Here is a 20,068-nt window from a genome sequence, read left to right on the forward strand (position 1 = left end):
CTTTCTTATTTATGTAATCGACATCAACAGGGCACTGGAAGATCTCGGGCTAAATGTCCTATTCGCTGATGATACCGCCTGTACAGTGTGCGGTGCTGATGAAATGTTGCTTAAGTAGAATATGTTGGCAGCTCTCAAGAGGATAGAAACTTGGTTTAGTGCAAATAAATTATCTGTTAATATGTCGAAAACCAAGTTTATGATTTTCTCTCGTACTGACCAGTCTTTACCTGAACTTTGTAGACTACCCATTGATGAATCTATCTATTTAGAGTATGTATCTACTATGAGATATTTAGGCGTTCTAGCTGATCAAAATATAAGTTGGAAGAAATACATTGCTAAATTACGGATGAAGTTGGGAAAGAATGTTGGCATATTGCAGCAATTTAATTTCATTCTACCATGTCATGCAATGAGATCGGTATATTTTGCCCTAGTCCATTCTTATCTGAATTATTGTCCCCTGATTTTTCTGAATACATTTAAAACTCAAATAAAACCACTTCAAAGACAGCAAAATAAAGCACTGCATATCGTGAAAACTTTCATCCCCTCCCCAATATCCCTACCATCAAAATCGCCAAATAAAAGTATATATTCTTTCCTTAATATATTACCAGGGGAATTATTATTATCTTTTCATGGATTGATGTTTTACTAAAATTTTACTCAAGTATTTTACTAAATTCTATTTAAAATTCTTTACTATTTTACTAGTATTTTACTAAAATTCTATCGAAAATTTGTTATGCATTTGACCTATTTAACCAAAGTGAGCATGATTATGGAACGAGGAGATCTTCTAAGTATGTTGAACCCCGAGCGTGCACTGACAGATCGACGTTATCACTCAGGCACTGCATAACCAAACTTTGGAATGTGCATGGGTTGGGTCTTAATATTGGTATTTCTGTTGGTACACTGCGGGGTCATTTAAAAACTCTTTTACTAACCCTTTGATCATTTAATTTTTTTTTTAATTCAGTTATGGTCTTCCCGCTGACACATTCTCTTGGTATGGTTCCCCCACGGCTTCATTTCACTATTTTTGGTGTTTCGTTTTAGTTTGTTCACCATTTGGCTGCTGGCTTGGGGTGATGCTTGGTAAGTCATACATTTTTCTTTTCTTTTTTATTTTTTACAAAAGAGTGTGATTATGTACAAATACAGTTATATATTATGTTTTTTGTTGTTTTTATTTGTTATTGGCTGCCTGGTAATACGAGCTAGACTCTCAGCCGGGCATCTCTATATTGTAGTTGTATTTAGTTTGTAAATAAAAGAACCTGAACCCATCCCTGTCGGAGATGAATTATTTCTGGAAACCAACAAAGATCCAACTAAAATACAATCAATCGAGATATGATTGAGATAGAATATCTCTTTTCAGTAGGTATTTAGAAACACTCAATTAGGCAAAAAGGCATTCAATTAGGCATTAGGCATTCAAATTTTGAGTTTAGGCATTCAATTTAGGCAAAAATTTAGAAACACTCCCCACAAAAATTGGATCCAGTATGCCTACTTGACAATGCTTAACTAAAACACATGCTATAACCTTTACTTTTTAGAAGTTCCAAGGGAAAAAATTAAGGCAGTCCCACCTTTCTCACCTTGGATGGATTAAGCATAGAATCCCAAAAATACAACTTTCTTTCTGAATTTTCTTTCACTTCCAGTTTGCTTTCTTTCACTTTCACTTCCACTTTGCTGCTTACTTTCACTTTCTGCAAAGTTTAGCTGCAATTCAATTACCTCTTCTACTAGATGTCAAGGTGGCAAGAAATTAAAAACCCCTCCCTCCTTTCCATCTATAACCCTTTGGCTGACCTCTACATGGGTACAGGCCTATCATCTCTTGAGCACATAATTATGCAACAAAACCTAAATTTAAGTTATTAGACATGCCAGGGAAGCCTATCACCATGTATCCAGTCAATGTTTACGCTGTCTCCAATACGTGAGTGCTCCTCCTTGCTAAGTTAATCTTCCTGGGGGTTTACGATACCTAAACGTTCATTGATGGCTGCCCCACAATCCCCCATTTTCAATTAATTTCACTTTGGAACTCTATCCCGATTGATACATCTCTCTCCCCTTCTTTTAAAACTATTTTCAGGAATATTCCTAACTTTAAAACTCTTTTCTTTCATCTTCTAGTGCCAACTTGGTCTTTTCTGTTTTTTCTGTCTTCTTTATTTCTGATTATTCCTATTATTATTAATATTTTTAAGTGCTTTTTTTACTGTATTCTAGTGTATATTCTCCTTTTTCTTTAGTTTTTTCTTTTAGCCAAGTTTCTTTTTTTTCTTTTATTATCATCTTATTATTTTTTACTATCTTTTATTATATTTTTCTTCTTTTCTTTTAGCCAAGCTTCTTGGACCAAATAATGTTGTAATACACAATATACGTCTGCAATAGTGCTTCAGTATTAAGAAAATAATTGATTGTTTATTTCCCCAAAAATCCCCACTAAGACACTTGCTCTAACCTTTAATCTGAAGAAGTTCCAAGGACAAAAATTTACACACTCCTCCAGAAGGGCAGATCCAAGATTTTTTAGGCGGGGGAGGAGGGGGGGGAATAGGTTGATCCGATAAACTTGCGTTAGGAGCAAGTTTAATTAACGCAAACTTGCGTTAATTAAGTAAACTACACTACTTTAGACTACGCTAGGGAGAACGCGCCCCCCTCTCCGCCCTGGATTCGCCACTGAGTCCTCCCCTCTCCTCACTGTGGATGGATTAACCAAAGAATCCTACAAAGACTAATAGACTGCATACTTACACTTCTTGGAAAGTTTGGCTGCAATTCAATTACCTCCCCTGTTAGATGTAAGGGTGGCAACACATTAGGAACTCCTCCCTCTTTTCTATCTACTGCAATGATAGAGTCGAATTTTGATCACCTAAAAACATACTTGGGGCATTAGGTCATAGTTAGGGCATTAGATAAAAACCATAAATAGTTAATTTACCATCAAGTTACCAACTAATTCACTCCCTAAATATGAATTTTTTTTATGATTTTAGGTAGTTCACAGACCAAATTCTTGTGTATTCATGTCCCAAAAGGCAAAACTATAACACTAAAACTTGGGCACAACTTAATTGTTAGGCCTATTTGAGATCCAAAAACCTCATCTCTACTTACATAATTTCGGAGACCACACTGCCTTTCCATGACGATAAATAAAAGTTCAAATAGGGATAAAATCCTTTTAATAGACAGTGATGATGATAACAAAGATAGAAATTTACAAAAATACCAGATATTTCGGTCACATATGCACTGACCGTCATCAGTAGTAAAACTAAACTAAAACAATTTAAAACGATAGATTATATACAACATAAAATAAAACTACACATTGTTTAATTCTCTAATTCTTTTCAAAGCAAAGGCAGAAGCTAGCCTCTTTGACCTTCTTGGATTCAGTTCATTAGCGTTCGATGATATAACATTTGGACAGAGGTCAACTACGAAGTAGATAATTTCGGAGACCACACTGCCTTTCCATGACGATAAAATAAAAGTCCAAAATAGGGATAAAATCCTATCCTATCCCTATTTATTTGTATAATAAATTTCACAAAAAAATACCAGATATTTCGGTCACATATACAGTGACCGTCATCAGTAGTAAAACTAAACTAAAACAATAACTAAACTAAAACAGTAGTAAAAAACTAAACTAAAACAGTATATAAACTTTTGTTTTAAATTGTTTTAGTTTAGTTTTACTACTGATGACGGTCACTGTATATGTGACCAAAATATCTGGTATTTTTTGTAAAATTTATTATACACTGTCTATTAAAAAGGAATTTATCCCTATTTTGGACTTTCATTTTATCGTTTTAGAGGTCAACGACATTAGGTGAACTGAACTTTACTCTGTCAGATTTTAGTAAATTATCGTAGATAGAATTTAGCCCAGATTCATCTCTGTCACGATTCAAAGCAATGTGCTTGAATCAGATTTTCTTTATTTCATGAGCTTTACAAAAATTTTGCTTTAAACCCCGATCCCTAGAAATAAAAGACACATTATTGAACAAAATAGAATGGACTGGAAAATTGAAAATATGCTCTGAAAGGGCTGAAGTAAAATCTTCAGACTTAGAATCTTGCTTTAGAGCCAAAGAAATAGAATCTTTACGCTGTAACAATCTCATTTCCAAGTTCTGGTTAGTATGTCCCACATATGAGCTTCCGCGAGTACATGGGATCTGATAGACCCCACTTTGTTGCCCCAATGAAGTTAGATCCTTCCCAGAATTTAGAAAACTACCCAAAGTATTATTACTCTTTAAAGCTACCTTTAGACCATTACTCTGTAAAATTCTTTTAAGTTTTTCACTTAGCCCGGGTACATATTAGGGTGGTCCTTATTTTTTCACTTCAGAATTATAAACCTCCCACCCTGCCATTTTTGTCTACATCAAAAGTTAACAACATGGGCAAAAAATTTTCCAAATTGGTCAATATTTAGGGTATGCTCAATTCAAGTGAAGTTTAGCATACAATTGCTATACTTCTGCTTGGAAAATGTTTAACGTAATTTCGGATGCACTTAGGAAATTCATTCAGCAAACAAAATTTAATGAGGACATATTAGATATAATCAATACTAAACTCATCCAATCATTAGATTGTTAAAACAATCATAATGACTGGTTAAAATATGTCACTGGCATAGCAAATGTCAAACGTATCTTCCGGTAATTGATAAAAAATTACACACTACAAAGTCATGCTGGGCCTGGGCTGTCAGAGGTTGTGGCTTGCCCTTGAAGGATTGTTGACTTGTAAGAATCAGGAAAACGTTTGCAATGCTCTTTAACTACTTGCAGAGCAAATTGCATCTTGTATTCATTTTATGTTAGCAGCAAATTGTTGTCCTGCATAAGGGTAACTCCACGTTCGACTGTGTCATTCACTCCTCGTAGTTCTCTGACGATTGCTTCAGCCTTCACACAGGATTCATTATCCACCCAGGTCTCAGGATCTGTAGACAAGAAACTATCTGGAATGGAAAGGATATTGAAGAAGCTCCTTGTATTGTGTGTAACAAAGTCCTGTAGATTCTTGTTGGTGACTGTAGTTTTGTTCACAGTGATGCGCTTCGGTGGGCCCTCCGTTCCTTCATGGCAGAGTGCTTTGACCATTGCTCTTTTTTCAGTTGCATCAACACCCCTGTCAAAAAATGCCAATCCTATCAGTTCTTCGCTAAGATACCACAGCTGCCCACACAGTTTCTTCAGTGCACCAGTTGCTGCTGGCGATCCACAAGTGAGGAGACTCTTCAGAAGCATTAAATCATTGGCTGGTGCTGCTGTTGGCAAAGGAGAAAGGAACCACGATTTAACATAACTTCCTACACCAAAAGCACAGAAGTTGCCATGACCAGTGATTTCACGATCTGTCAGCTTGAAGCCAGAATCTCTGAACATGTATATTTTCAATGCATAAATCAGTCGTGCCATGAAACGAGCACGATGAAGGGCTCCTGGTTTCTTGAACATCACACCACAAGCCAGAAGGCCACCAATGAACAGCAGGGAAAGCTCGAGGAGCTCACGGTAGTCTTCACGTTGGTGACAAATACCCAGCTGATCAGTCAGAAAGGTCTTCATATCATCCAGGGCATCAGCCAGAGCTGCAGCAATGACCGGAACCTCAACACCAGGCTTGTAATCAGCAAATACAATGTTTGGCCAAAAGGCTTTGAACCGTTTGAACATCTGCATGTCTGGGCCACTTGAAGGTCCTATTGTGATGCTGAATGCCTCTTCCAGCATTAATTCATGGATGTGGTGTCTGTATGCAAGATGCAGAACACTTCTACCAAGATACTTTTCAAACAGAGTACAGGCACCGTTCATTCAGCTGGTGTTGCTTGATGTTGTATCAAAGCTGAGAGCCTTGATGCTGTCTACAGTGCCCCAGTCAGACACTGTGTCCATCATTGCATCTGCCATGGCTTTACCAGTACCTGAAGCCAGCTTTGGGATACGAAGCAGTTGTTCTGTTCCAGATCCAGAAACAATTATCGGCAGTCGGTCAACTTTTTCATCTCCAGTGAGGTCTTCCATAAGCTTTCCATCCCAGTGAAGAACCATTGGCTTCTGGGGATTGAAATTAGACTTCAACTGAGATGAAAGTATGACACGATGCTTCTGACGGTAACGTCTTATAGATGATCTGTTGATACTGAAATCCGGAACGTTGTGACCTGTTGCTTGAATTATTGGGGCAATGATCTGAACTGCTTGCCTGTCACTTGTCTTTGTGCGGTCTAGGGATGACAGGAGTGCAGGAGTTAAAATGTTAGTTCTTCCACGTTTTCGTTTTGGTGTACATGGTTGTTTGGTGGCTTCACTGCCAATTCTTTGTAATACTTCCATGTCTGCATCATCATTACTAGAAGACGAATAAGAAGACTCCCACAACACAGTTCGATCCAGATTTGCTATGTCAAGTTGCTGTTTCGTCTTCAAGTGAAACTGGCTTTTTTGTTTATTTTCGTGTACTTTCTCCTTTTTTGTAAGTGACATGTCAACCCCTGCCATAACCCCTCGCCTTCCTTTTTTCCGCTGGGCCAACAAGAATTGCTTGTCTTCCTCAATTTTGATGAGCTGTAATGCTTCCTGGTGAGCTATGTCAGAGAGATCATTGAAAGCTTCCTTGAATTCTTCCTCATTGGCTATCTGAGTCCTTCTTGCTTTGTTTTTCTTCAACCCTTCCCTCTCTGCACTAAAACTTCAAGTTAGGCAACTGCATGATCACTCCGTATTCTGGCTTTCTCCCAGAACATTTGAACGTCCTTAATTACTGATACTGCTGCCTCATGTATAGTCTTGGCTACTTTCAGCTTTGTGGTGTAGAGCCTGAGAACATCACCAATCGATGGCAATTTTGAACCATATAGATCTTCCAAAGCTGAACCAAGCAGGTACACTTCCTGTTTACTGCGTGTGGATGTGGAAATCGCCATGACCGACTGTAAAACAAAACATTTTATGTGTACTTTAATAATTGTCCAATCTGTCAGAAAATTACATAGCAGACAACATTGAATCAAAAATAGTATTGTTCTAATAGCAAATTAATAACAAGTCAATTTCAAATATGAATGTATTATATCTGACAAATGACAAAATTTCAGTTATAACAACAAACATTAAATGTAAATTGATATATTCAGTAATTCAACTGATATTGCCTTATCAGCTTGGTATCCTATGTATTTATAATCAATCTTTATCTAAGAAAATAGAAAATAAACAATACTAAAGATGTCTGCTGCAAGAATATTTAATCAAATGTAATAATAAACCATTGATTGATTCAGTAAGTAAAAGTTGAAGTTAATTTTAAATAGTGACATAAACTTCTGTAGTTTTACACGAATATATCTGCTAGATTTGCAAGAAAATGCACAGACACCTAATTGATTATTAATATATTACCCTGAATTCCTTCAGATATCTCTTTATATAACACATAACACCTGTTTTGTGTTAGAATTCACAATAAATACACAATTAACTAATAAATATATGCCCTGAACCAATGATTTTCTTTATATACACCCGATTTCTATAACATTCGAGTATAATCAAAATTCGGGTGCCTTGAGCATACCCCAAACATGAAGTTATCCTAAAAATAAATGACACTTTTTTTTCTATCATAGAAGAATAGTTTAGGATGGTGGGAGGCAGGAAAAACAAAAAATATTTTTTTGATATATACATAAGGACCACCCTAGTACATATGGTAAGGAATAAAAAACATCCTTCTCCCGATTTGTTTCCAAGACTTCCTTAGAAATCTCTAGAAAACTTTTTCTTCTTTTTGTAAAAGTCTGGTTAATTAACAACTCTGGATACATGTTGCTTATTAATATTTTTCTTAGAAAAGACAACTCCTCAAAAAATTTTGGAGCGCAAATACTAAAGATCCGGTCAGTCAAAGAAATGATCAAGCCAATTTTTACTTGGCGAGCGTGACCGGAACCACATGACAAAAATCTATTGTTATTTGTCGATTTTCTGTGAATTTTAAAATCCAGACTATTTTTAAAAGAAGAACATCAAGAAACGGAAGTTTCCCATTCTCTTCTAATTCAAAAGTAAACTTTAAATCCCCCCCCCAAACAATTAAGATGTTCAAAAATCCGTTTAATTCCTCCTCCCCATAATCCCATACTGAAATTATGTAATCCATATACCGGCCCCAAAAAATATGTTTAAAAAAATATGAATCTAATGCAATTGTTTCAATGTTCTCCACAAAATAATTAGCTAATAATGGAGATAAAGGGGCCCCCATAGGTAAACCATTTACTTGATCGAAAAACTCCCTTCTGAATTGAAAAACATAAGAGAACTTATTGCACAACCTTACTAAATACATAATTACAGAAACTTCCAAATCTGTTTTGCCATTAATCAAGTACAAAATTCTTAACAGATTCTTTCTAAAAGAGTTTCGGCTGCTCCTACATCAATATTTGTGTACATTGATACAATGTTGAAGCTTGAAAGCAAAGAACCTTGAAGAAATTTCTACTTTCCTCAGTTTTTCAACCAATTTCAAAGAATTTTCGGGAAGTCCATATAATTCAGGGCACAAGGAACTGCTTGGCAGGCAAGACCTGCGTCCTTGTGCCCTAAATTAGATTTTTGAAAAAATTTTTACTTTACTGAAAAAAAAATCAAATGAATTTACTGAAAAAAATGTGCATTGTCAGTTTAATATGCATATGCTGATATTTATTCCTTAAAATCTCAATTCATTTTTTTTCTTAAATCTATAAAAGTAAAAACATTTAAAAGAATTTATTTCAGTAAAGTACAAATTATATTCTGGCTTTTAGAAAGCATAGGGTTCAGAACCCTACTCAGATTAATTTCGGCTCTTTTTGAGTTAGACTTATTTTAATTTCTATTTGTTTTGGGTTTCATTTATTTATTGATACTGATTTATGGTAATTTGCGCTTTGTAGATTATCTGATTCTATTTTTGTTCATTTTTAGTTTAATGGAGTTATTTACTTTTTTTTGAAAAATTTATTTTGTGCAAAAAGTTTTTTTGATTAATTTCTGTTTGTCTTCTATTGACATAGTCTTTTTCAGGGAGAAAGACTGAGCCTCTTCTGAAGTTAAACAACCATCCCTTCCATAAAAACCTTAAATATCCACTAGGCATAACTTAAAACGCTTGCCCTTAATATCTCGGGTTTGTTTCAACCCCAAGAGTCTTGTTAAATGATATTTAGACTATTTTTAAAGAATGGGTATCTCAAAATTTCTATTAGACACATTTTGGGATGATAGGCGTGGAGGGAGACATTTGCCCTCTGATCCTTTCTCAATATAACAAAAGGGACAGGTCCTTGCAGTGTTCAAAAGAACTAGTCATTTTTAGCGCTTTTACGAGAAAACTTTCTATAAAAACGTTAAATATCCCTGGGACATATATTACGACCCTTTCTATGGGGGGTCTAGGGGGAAGGTTGTCATCCTCAAAGACATTATTTCCAGAATTTTCAACTATGTTGAACAAAATGGGCATATAAAAATGTTGATCGGAAAAGTTTGGGGAAATGATGAGCGTGGGAGGGGGGATTCTCCTTCTGATTACTTTAGAATATTAAAAAAGGGCAATAACACTTTCAATTTCCAATCGAAAGAGCCTTTTTTTAACTTTTTACAACAAAAATTTATATATGACATTATATGCTTCCAGAGCATAACTTAAACCTTAGCCCTGAGGGCTCTGGGGGGGGGGTTGTCATAATCAAAAACATAATTTCCGGACCCTTCAACTATGTTCAAAAATTGCTACATCAAACTGTAGATTGGACGTGTTTGGGGAAATGATGGGGATAGGGGGGGGGGCATTCGCCCTCCGATTGCTTTTGACTATTAATAAGGGCCTAGCCCTCTCAATTCTCAATAGCCCTCTATTGGGTTATTGGGATAATAATAAAAACCTTATATGCCCCCATGGCATGACTTACAACCCTTGCCGAGAGGGTTGTGGGGGGGGGGTGTCATCCTCAAAGACCTAATTTTCAGAACTACATTGAAAAAAAATGGCTATCTCAAAATTTTGATTGGATGTGTTTGGGGAAATGGTGGGAGTGAGAGGGGAGTTAGTTGCCCTCCAATCACTTTCGACTATTTAAAAGGGCACTAGCCCTTTGAATATCCATGCGAGGGAACCTGTTTTCAACTTTCTACGACAAAACTTTCAATAAAAACAATATATGCCCCAGGGCATAACTTACAACCTTAGCCCTTAAGGCTCTGGGGGGAGTGTCATCCTCAAAGACCTAATTTCCAGAACTTTCAACAACGTTGTACAAAATGGTTATTTGAAAATTTTGATTGGATTTGTTTGGGGAAATGGTGAGTGTGAGAGGGCGGTTATTTACCCTCCAATTTCTTTCGACTATTAAAAAGGGCACTAACCCTTTCAACTTCCAATCAAATGAACCCTTTTTGAAGTTTCTACAACAAAACTTTCTACCATATATGCCCCCAGGTAGACCCCGGCACCGCGCCGATGAGGGAAGACCGGCGGCGGCGGGGCCAAAAACAGCGCGTCACCGATAAAATGTCAGCGGCGCGCCGCCGGCGCGATCAATGTTGACCGCAAACATTAATGTTTCATCAGTCTTTCTCAAATCACAGCTTAAATTTACAACAGATTTGAGGCTATTCATGAGTTCGAAAATTCACAAGTCGCCGGCTGGAAACTGGTCTTCTTTGTTATTAAATAAAAAAAACAAGTTTTTTAAACTGAAAGTAAGGAACGACGTTAAAACTTAAAACGAACAGAAATTATTCCGTATATGAAGGTGGCTGTCCCCTCCTCAACGCCTCGCTCTTTGCGCTAAAGTTTTTTTATTGTTTAAAAAAATAGAGTTTTGAGAAAGTCAAACTTTAGCGTAAAGAGCGAGGCGTTGAGGAGGGGACAGCCCCCTTCACATACGGAATAATTTCTGTTCGTTTTAAGTTTTAACGTCGTTCCTTACTTTCAGTTTGAAAAATTTGTTTTTTTTTATTTAATTTTTGAAAGTTTTTTAATTAATTCAGGTTTTGATTTTGGCTCACCGTACATGAATAATTAAAACAAAATTTGAATATTATATTTGGTTAAATGGCTTTCTCGAAACTTGTTTAATTTTATTTACGAACGTTTTTATTAGTAATAAATATACGTAACTTAGAATTAACTTACGTAACGAACTTCTATATTCATAAATTTTTAACACGTATGTTAGGGGGCTCGCCCCCTAGTCAATACCCTGCTCTTTAAACTATAGTTCGAATTTTTTTTCCAGTTCTTTAAAAATGACCTCTTAATCACAATCAGTTGATCAGTTGAAAAACTTGTTTTTTTTTATTTAATTCCTGATCTTTTTCTTTAATAATGCTGGGAAATCCGGCGCCCCCTTCATAGCAATGTCCCTTCCCCCATGAAAACTTCCTTCATGGAAAGATCCTTCCATATAGCCCCCGACCCTCTCCTTCCCCCACCTACCAGAAAAAATCTCCTCTGAAAAAGTCTGTATACTTCCCAATAACCAATACTATATGTTAACATTGAGTAAAGTTCATAACTTTCAGCCCTCCCCCTGGAGACTGTGGGGGATCAAGTCATCCTAAAAGACATTTTTATCATATTTTAACCATGCTGAACAAAATGGCTAACTCAAAATTTTGATCGGATGACTTTGGGAAAAAAATAAGTGTGAGAGGGGGCCTAGTTGCCTTCCATTTTTTTTGGTCACATAAAAAAGACACTGGAACTTTTAATTTCCGTTCGAATGAGCCCTCCCACGATATTCTAGGACCACTGGGTCGATACGATCACCCCAGGGGAAAAAAAAAACAAACAAACAAACACACAAACAAACAAACAAACAAACAAACAAACACGCATCCGTGATCTTTCTTCTGGCAAAAAATGGAAAATTCCACATTTTTGTAGATAGGAGCTTGAAACCTCTACAGTAGGGTTCTCTGATACGCTGAATATGATGGTGTGATTTTCATTAAGGTTCTATAACTTTTGGGGGTCTTTCCCCCTTTTTTTGAAAATCAGCCAAATTTTCTCAGGCACGTAACTTTTGATGGGTACGATTAAACTTAATGAAACTTATATATTTGAAATCAGGATTAAAATCTGATTCTTTTGATGTATTTATTGGTACCAAAAACCTGTTTTTTAGAGTTTCGGTTACCATTGAGCCGGGTCGCTCCTTACTTACAGTTCGTTACCACGAACTGTTTGATTAATCAAGAAAAGTAGAAATCTGGTAGAAACAAAATGGCTGTGGCGTTTCAGAACCCATGCATAATACGAGTAGCTGAAGTATCTATTAGCTATGTATTCTTAACATAAATAATTATCAAAATTACTAGTTTTTTTCATCGAGCATTACTGCATACAGAACTTCAAATACTGCATAACAAAATTCGTCAGCTATCTGGGTAAAAACTTTGAATATGACTTTGAACTTGGAAGCTTAATTTTTTCATAATGCCCTTTGCCTATATCTGTTTTGTCACCTTTAAACAGTTGAAATGGGCGACACTGATATTGATTGTTTTTTGTTTTTGCTCTTTTGGATTCCTAAAAAACCTTCCTTGTATTAAAAACTAGTTTTTAATAACAATTTAAAAAAAAATGCATTTTAAAGTTTGTTTTGGCTTCTTTATAGAATATATGTCATGTAGGCTAAGGCTGAACTGCTGCTTTTTTATTGCTTTTGGCTGCTCTTTTGGATATTATTCATTTTTTTCTTTTGGGAATTCATTCCAAATTAAACTAATAAATACCTAATATCAGTAAATTATAAACTGCATCTAAAAGGAGTAAATTTATCAAATTGAAAAATACACGATGAACACTTCAATTACAATGAAACAAAAAACACTAAATGGTTTATTCGGTATAAAGAAAAATGAAGTGCCAGCTATTTTTTAGGTAAAAAATGAAAAGCTCATCCGTTTTAAATGTAATTAAATGAAATAATATGCAGACTGAAGTAGCTCCAGGAAGATGTTGAGATTTTCATCCTAGTTCGTACCTTTTAATCCAAGCAAAACGTTAGCACACTTAGTATCAGTTATTGAGTTTAAGCTTTGATTTCCAAATGCTCACAAAAATTACCAAATTAAAGAAAGTTGCAACAATAAGTCACCTGTGGTCAAAATAGTCAAAGACTCCTCTTTGATCCCCACCCAGGCTCAAAGCTTCTGCTATGGTTATTCCATGGAAATCTCCACAGAATTTCTTTTTAAAATAGCTTTCAAAAAAGTGTTATAATATTCCAAATGTTACATTTGTTATATTTGTGCATATTTTTGGCAATCATTTGTGGGGTGATCGAATTTTTTAAACCACTGTAGATACGTAAGAACGCTGCAACATCTAGTACCCTGAGGTCATAACACGGTCAAAGACTCCTCCTTGAACCTCCCAAATTGAAAGATTTTAGTATGACCTGGCCTTTTAATGTAACTTGGGGACTGGACCAAGGGCGCCATTGTCACTCGAGCGCAACGCTAGGTGAAGATGTCGATATCGCTTTCGTCACACCAATTCGTTTTAGTGTGAATCTGCCTGGTACTTATGAATGAATGTTTTCAAAGTAAACCCGTTTCATCAATAAGAAAAAAACGGGTTGGACGCATATGTACCTTTCTCTTTGGAAGATAAAACCATGCAAGTGCTGTATCAAGTGTAACTCATGAAAATCTTGTTAAACGTTTGTCAACTTTTCAACTTTTTGGCATCCCCAATTTTAATAAAAAAAAATCAAGGTACTATCACTTAAATATAATAACTCCCTATTCCCCCCCCCCCCTCTGGATACCATTTTGTAAGGATACCGTCTCTGCTTTAAATAAAAAAAATAATTAACTTATTGGCACTCCTGCTTTCAAAAAGAAAAAATCGAGGTATTATCATTTAAATATTCTAGCTCATTACCCCCCCCCCCTCTGGATACCACCTTGATAGGATGCCGTCTCTGCTTTAAATGAAAAAAAAAATAACTTTTTGGGATCCCTGCTTTCAAAAAAAAAAATTCGAGATATTATCATTTAAATGTAATACCTCCCTACCCCCCCCCTCTGGATACCACCTTGATTGGATACCGTCTCAGCCTTCACAAGAAAAATAATTTACTTAATAATTAACATTATTGGAAAACTGAGTCATAGATTCGCTGTGGCATTCAATAAGATCCAAAGAATCTGATTAAAAGGGAGCACACACAAAAGCCAAATTAAGCCAGTAGCATGGGCGTAGGCAGCATATTGTCTAGCGGGGGGCAGTCGATAGTGTGATGGAGGGGGAGATGAAGTTATGTCGGCATGGGCGTACGTAGCTTTTTGCCTAGGGGAGGGGGCAGCCACTTCTGTGAGGAAGGGCGGGGGGGAGGGGGGCGGAGCTTAAATTATACTGGCATTTCACAAAACCTTACATTGCCGGCAAGTTCTATCACACTTATGAAATCCTTATTAATAAGTAATGACCAAAAATTATAAATCATCAATATGCTTCAGCATTAATCTTCTTGGATTACAGCTAAATCTTTCCAAGACATTATGGATGATTGCTTCTTGTTTGAATTGAGTAAATTTGTTTGAATAAATTTCTGTTTATTTCCAGTTTTTTCAACCGTCTACCGTTTATCAACTGCTTTTCCAACCATCTATTTTTTCAGCCATATCTAATATAAATTTGAAAGTCTAGGGGGGGGGGGGGGTCGGGCAGCTGCCCCCTTGCCCCCCCCCCCAACGCCCATGGCCAGTAGCCTATGAGAAATTGCAAAATACCCAAGACAATGAACAATTCCTAATGGGGGGCCCTGGGTCTATCAAAATATTTCAATGGTTTCCTAGGGAATTTGATATCATTTTCTTCCGTCTCCACTTTAAATGAAAAAAATAATTACTTTTTTGGCATCCCTGCTTTCAATAAAAAATGAGGTATTATCATTTAAAAATGGCAGCCCCCTATCCCCCCACCCTATAGGCAATAATATAGAATTTATTTATGAATCATATTTTTGGGGTAACTTCCAGTTCAATCTTTAATTCCCCAACCTTGTACATAGCTTAGTCTATGGCTAAATTTTGTCTCAATAGAAGGTTTTTTTTTGGGGGGGGGGGGGTAAAAATTTTTAAGAATTAAGATTTTATTTTATATAAGGCATTCAACAATTGAGTATAAAACATTAATAAAATCTTATCTAAAAACAGCAAAAAAAAAAAAAAAAAAATCTGCAAACTTACAATTCAGCTGTAGAAACAATCTGTCGGCTGTCAATTTCAAAATACAACTGAAGGCAGAAGCTTTATAGTAGTGAATGCATTCTATAATTCAATTCAACTTGGAAATAAAATTCTTGACTATGAATGATGTAAGAAATAGCGATTGGGAAACTGCATTCGAAACGATTTCAACATTTCATAAAGACTATCTTTTTTTGGTCAACATATGAAGAACTGTGTATATTGCAATGTTTGCAATAGCATATTGCACACACAAAAGCCAAATTAGGCCAGTAGCCTATGAGAAATTGCAAAATACTCAAAGACAATGAACAAGTCCCTATGGGGGGCCCTGGGTCTAGCAAAAGATTATAATTGTTTCCCAGGGAATTTGATATCATTTTCTTCCGTCTCCACTTCAAATGAAAAAAAAATATCTTTTGGCATCCCTACTTTCAATAAAAAAATCAGGTATTATCATTTTAAAATGGCAGCCCCCTATCCCACCCCCCTATAGGCAATAATTTACAATTTATTTATGAATCGTATTTTTGGGGTATCTTCCGTTTCAATCTTTAATTCCCCAACCTTGTACATAGCTTAGTCTATTGCTAAATTTTGTCTCAATACAAGTTTTTTTTAGGGGGGGTAAAAATGTTTCAGAAAGAAGATTGCTTTTTCTATCAGGCATTTAACAATTGAGTATAAAACATTTAAAAATCTTATCTGAAAACAGCAAAAAAAAAAAAAGTAAAAAAAAATTGCAATTGCATATTGGCGTTCAATAATTAAGTATTAAACATTAAGACAATCTTATTTAAAAACAGCAAAAGAAAAGAAAATTCTGCAAACTTACAATTCAGCTGTAGAAACAATCTGTTGGCTATCAATTTCAAAATCCAACTGAAGGCTGAAGCTGTATAGTAGTGAATGCATTCTATAATCCTATTCAACTTAGAAATAAAATTCTTGACTATGAATGATGTAAGAAATAGCAATTGGGAAACTGCATTCGAAATGATTTAAACATTTCATAAAGACTATCTTTTTTTGGTCAACATATGAAGAACTGTGTATATTCCAGTATTTGCAATTGCATATTGCATCTGTCTGGTTTTTAGACAAAGTAACAAAAGAGACGAAAATTAACGAACAAGAGAGTAGTGAAGAATCATGGTATGCAAAGTAATATTTGGCAGGGAAAGTCACTGGTGATAAATCGCTAGGGGTGGCACTGTGATTGCGTGATTTTTGGGGATTCGGGGAACCAAATTTTTTGGGGGGGAAATACCCAAAAATTTGGGGATAGTACAAGCTCTGCTTCATTTCTAATCAGGAAAATCAAAATACTAAACCACACAAGAAGGAAAAGCTCCGACTTTGCAGTTGACACAATAAAGAATTGCCGCAAAATTAATTTAAAGTTGACCGAACGCCGCCGCCTCTGTTAGCGGCGGCACGCCTGCGGCGTTACGACACTTCGGCGGCGTTCGACCGGGCCTCTCGTCGGCGGCGTTCTGTCGATCCGCCGGCGCGGCACCGGGGTCTACCCCCAGGGCATAATAACTTACAACCCTTACCCTGAGGGTTTTGGGGGGGGAGGGTTGTCATCCTCAAAGACCTAATTTCCAGATCTTTCAACTACGTTGAACATAATAAATATCTCAAAATTTTGATTGGAGTTAGTTGGTCTTCAATCACTTTTGACTTTTAAAAAGGGCTCTAACCCTTTCAATTTCCAATGGAATTAGCCCTTTTTGAAGTTTCTACAACAACTCCTTCTATTAAAACCTCATATGCCCTGAGGCCATAACTTACAACCCTTACCCTAAGGGCTGTGGGGGGGGGTGTCATCCTCAAACACCTAATTTCCAGAACTTTCAACTACGTTGAAAAAAATGGCGATCTCAAAATTTTGATTGTATGTGTTTGGGGAAATGATACGTGTGAGAAGGGGGTTAGTTGCCCTCCAATTACTTTCGACTATTAAAAAGGACACTAGCCATTTCAATTTCTAATCAAATAAGCCCTTTTTGAAGTTTTTGCAACAACTCTTTCTATAAAAACCTTATATGCCCCCAGGGCACAACTTACAACCCTTGCCCTGAGGGCTGTGGGGGTTGTTGTCCTTAAGGACCTAATTTCCAATAATTTCAACTATGTTGAAGAAAATGGCTATCTAAAATTTTTATTGGATGTGTTTGGGAAAAGGTGGGTGTGAGAGGGGGTTAGTTACCCTCCAAGCACTTCCCACTATTAAAAAAGCACTAGCCCTTTGAATATCCAATCGAATGAGCCCTTTTTGAAGTTTCTATGAGAAAGCTTTCAATAAAAACCTTATAAGCCCCCAGGGTGTAACTTATAACCCTTGCCCTGAAGACTGTGGGGGGATGGTCCTGCTCAAAGATATAATTTCCAGAACTTTCAACTACATTGAACAAAATGGCTATCCCAAAACTTTGATTGGATGCGTTTGGGGAAATGCTGGGCATGGAAGGGGTATTAATTTCCTTTCAATCACTTTCGACTATTAAAAAGGGCACTAGCAATTTTAATTTCCAATCAAATGAGCTCTTTTTGAAGTGTCTATGACAATGCTTTCTATGAAAACCTTATATGCCCCCAGGGCATAACTTATAACCCTTGCCCTGAGGGATGTGGGGGGGAGTTGTCATCCTCTAAAAACCTAATTTTCATAACTTTCAACCACATGGAACAAAATGGCTATCTCTAAATTTGGATTGGATGTGTTTGGGGAAAAGGTGGGCCTGAGAGGGGGGTTAGTGGCCCCCAATCACTTTCAACTATTAAAAAGGGCACTAGCGTTTTTAATTTCCAATCGAATGAGCTCTTTTTTAAGTTTCTACAACAACGCTTTCTATAAAAGTCTTATATGCCCCCAGGGCATAACTTCCAACCCTTGCCCCGAGGGTTGTGGGGGAGTGTCCTCCTCAAAAACATAATTAATATCTGAAAATCAACTATGCTGAACAAAATGGCTGCCTCAAAATTTTGATTGGATGTGTTTGGGGAAATGGTGGGTGTGGAAGGGGTGTTAGTTGCCTGGCACAAGCCACTACAATTTTCAATCGAATGAGCCCTTTTCGAAGTTTTTATGACAGCTCCTTTGATACAAAGTGCCCTGGTCTAAAAAAAAAAAAAAAAAAAAAAAAAAAGTACATTTTGCCAACATTGTTGTTTACTTAGGCAGTGCTACTGCACTGCCTATGATTATAGTTACTTTTCTGACAAATGCACCCTGCCATCTTAATGCTCCCAGACATAGCCCTAATGAGTATTTCTTAATCAATTTAATATTGTGACACATCATAGGATTCTTTCTTTAGAATACAAATGACAATAAAATGGAATATTATTCTTTAAATTCGTTAATTGGAATTTTACACAACCATATACATCTTAGAAAACTGGGAAAACCAGGGGGCTCAATGTTTAATACAAAGGACATCCAATGCAATTTTTCCACTAAGCATGTGGCAAGTTTAAAAATTAAGACTATATGTTAAAAACCAGCAGAAAATGAGTGAAAAAATTGCATTATGTATAATGCATATGTAGCATTATGTTTAATGGTTGCAGGTAGCAAAAGCAAACACTATCATTAATTGACAGGAAATGGTGTAAAACAAAACAGTGGCTGAATGATTAAAACTATGAAATAATACAACCTTAAAATCTTGTTTCCAAATAGGAAATGAAAGGAAATTTATATTTCCTTGAACAGCAAAAATCTAAGCTATGCATTAGTGTTCTTCAAAATTAAACACTTCAAATTACTAGTTGGGCTAGTTGACTGACATACAGGAGAATATATTTGACCAATTAGAATATCTGATTTTGATGTATTTATCCCTACAATTAACTACTGAAATACAAATAATATTGTTCTTCTTCTTATTCAAAAACATCACTTTTCTTGCTTAATTTTGGCATGTTTTCAATGCCCTTTAATAGGCCTATATTCATTCAATAGCAGTAAATGAGTGTACAGCTGTAACGCTTTTCTATATTAGGGCTGTATAACCAATTGGCTTTAACTTTTGTGTATACTGAAATGTTTCTTCTTGTTTGTTTCACAGTAGAGCATGGCAATGAACAAGAGAATTTAACAGAAAAGAAAGATGTTGATTATTGAACAACAACCAAAATAAAAATCCTAGAGAATCCCTGTTCTGAGGAGTGAATAGACCTAAAATGGAGCCAGATGGCAAAAATGTATTCATTTTGATGTCCTTGGTAGGGGTGAATCAGGGAAAGTCCGACAGTGGGGTAAGTCCAATACCGACCTTCAATTTGTCTATGGTCCATTGTATCTGTGGGAGGCTTTCATATTTTCTTCCATATTAGTAGCAGTAGGCAACAGTGCCATCAACTTCTGGCAGAGTTAGCATGCCTTCTGTTCAGAGGGTTTTGAAGTTTTTTGGACGGCGTTTTTTTAGGAACACAGGTAACTGACTTTACTTTAACTTATGCAGATTATAAAGTAAGAGAGATAGAGAATTTTTTTTTAATTTATTATAAACTAGAAGACCAGGAGCATCTTCCTGATTTTTTAAAACAAGCTAATGTTATTAGTTGAACAGATAAGAGGGGTGTCTGTCTTACCCCCAAAAAAGCCCATCTGGGGAAAGTCCGACATGTCGGTCTTACCCCCTACAGGGGATGTTTGGCTGGGGTGTCAGACTTACCCCATGTTACCAAAGTTGGATATTTTAAATGGTAGAACAGATTCT

General features: G+C 36.2%; 1 protein-coding gene across 1 annotated transcript in view; it reads right to left on the reverse strand.

Moving 5' to 3' along the window:
• Sce (E3 ubiquitin-protein ligase Sce) overlaps positions 1-20,068 on the reverse strand; it is a 57,466-nt gene that overhangs the window by 26,779 nt on the left and 10,619 nt on the right. The window contains exon 2 of the mRNA XM_089086698.1: positions 2,794-2,914. The gene's annotated coding sequence lies outside the window, so the exon portion shown is untranslated. The remainder of the gene's footprint in view (positions 1-2,793; positions 2,915-20,068) is intronic.

The sequence above is a fragment of the Artemia sp. Qi Xiang Cuo genome, chromosome 3 (genome assembly GCF_049724085.1).
Source record: "Artemia sp. Qi Xiang Cuo chromosome 3, ASM4972408v1, whole genome shotgun sequence".
Lineage (NCBI taxonomy): Eukaryota > Metazoa > Arthropoda > Branchiopoda > Anostraca > Artemiidae > Artemia > Artemia sp. Qi Xiang Cuo.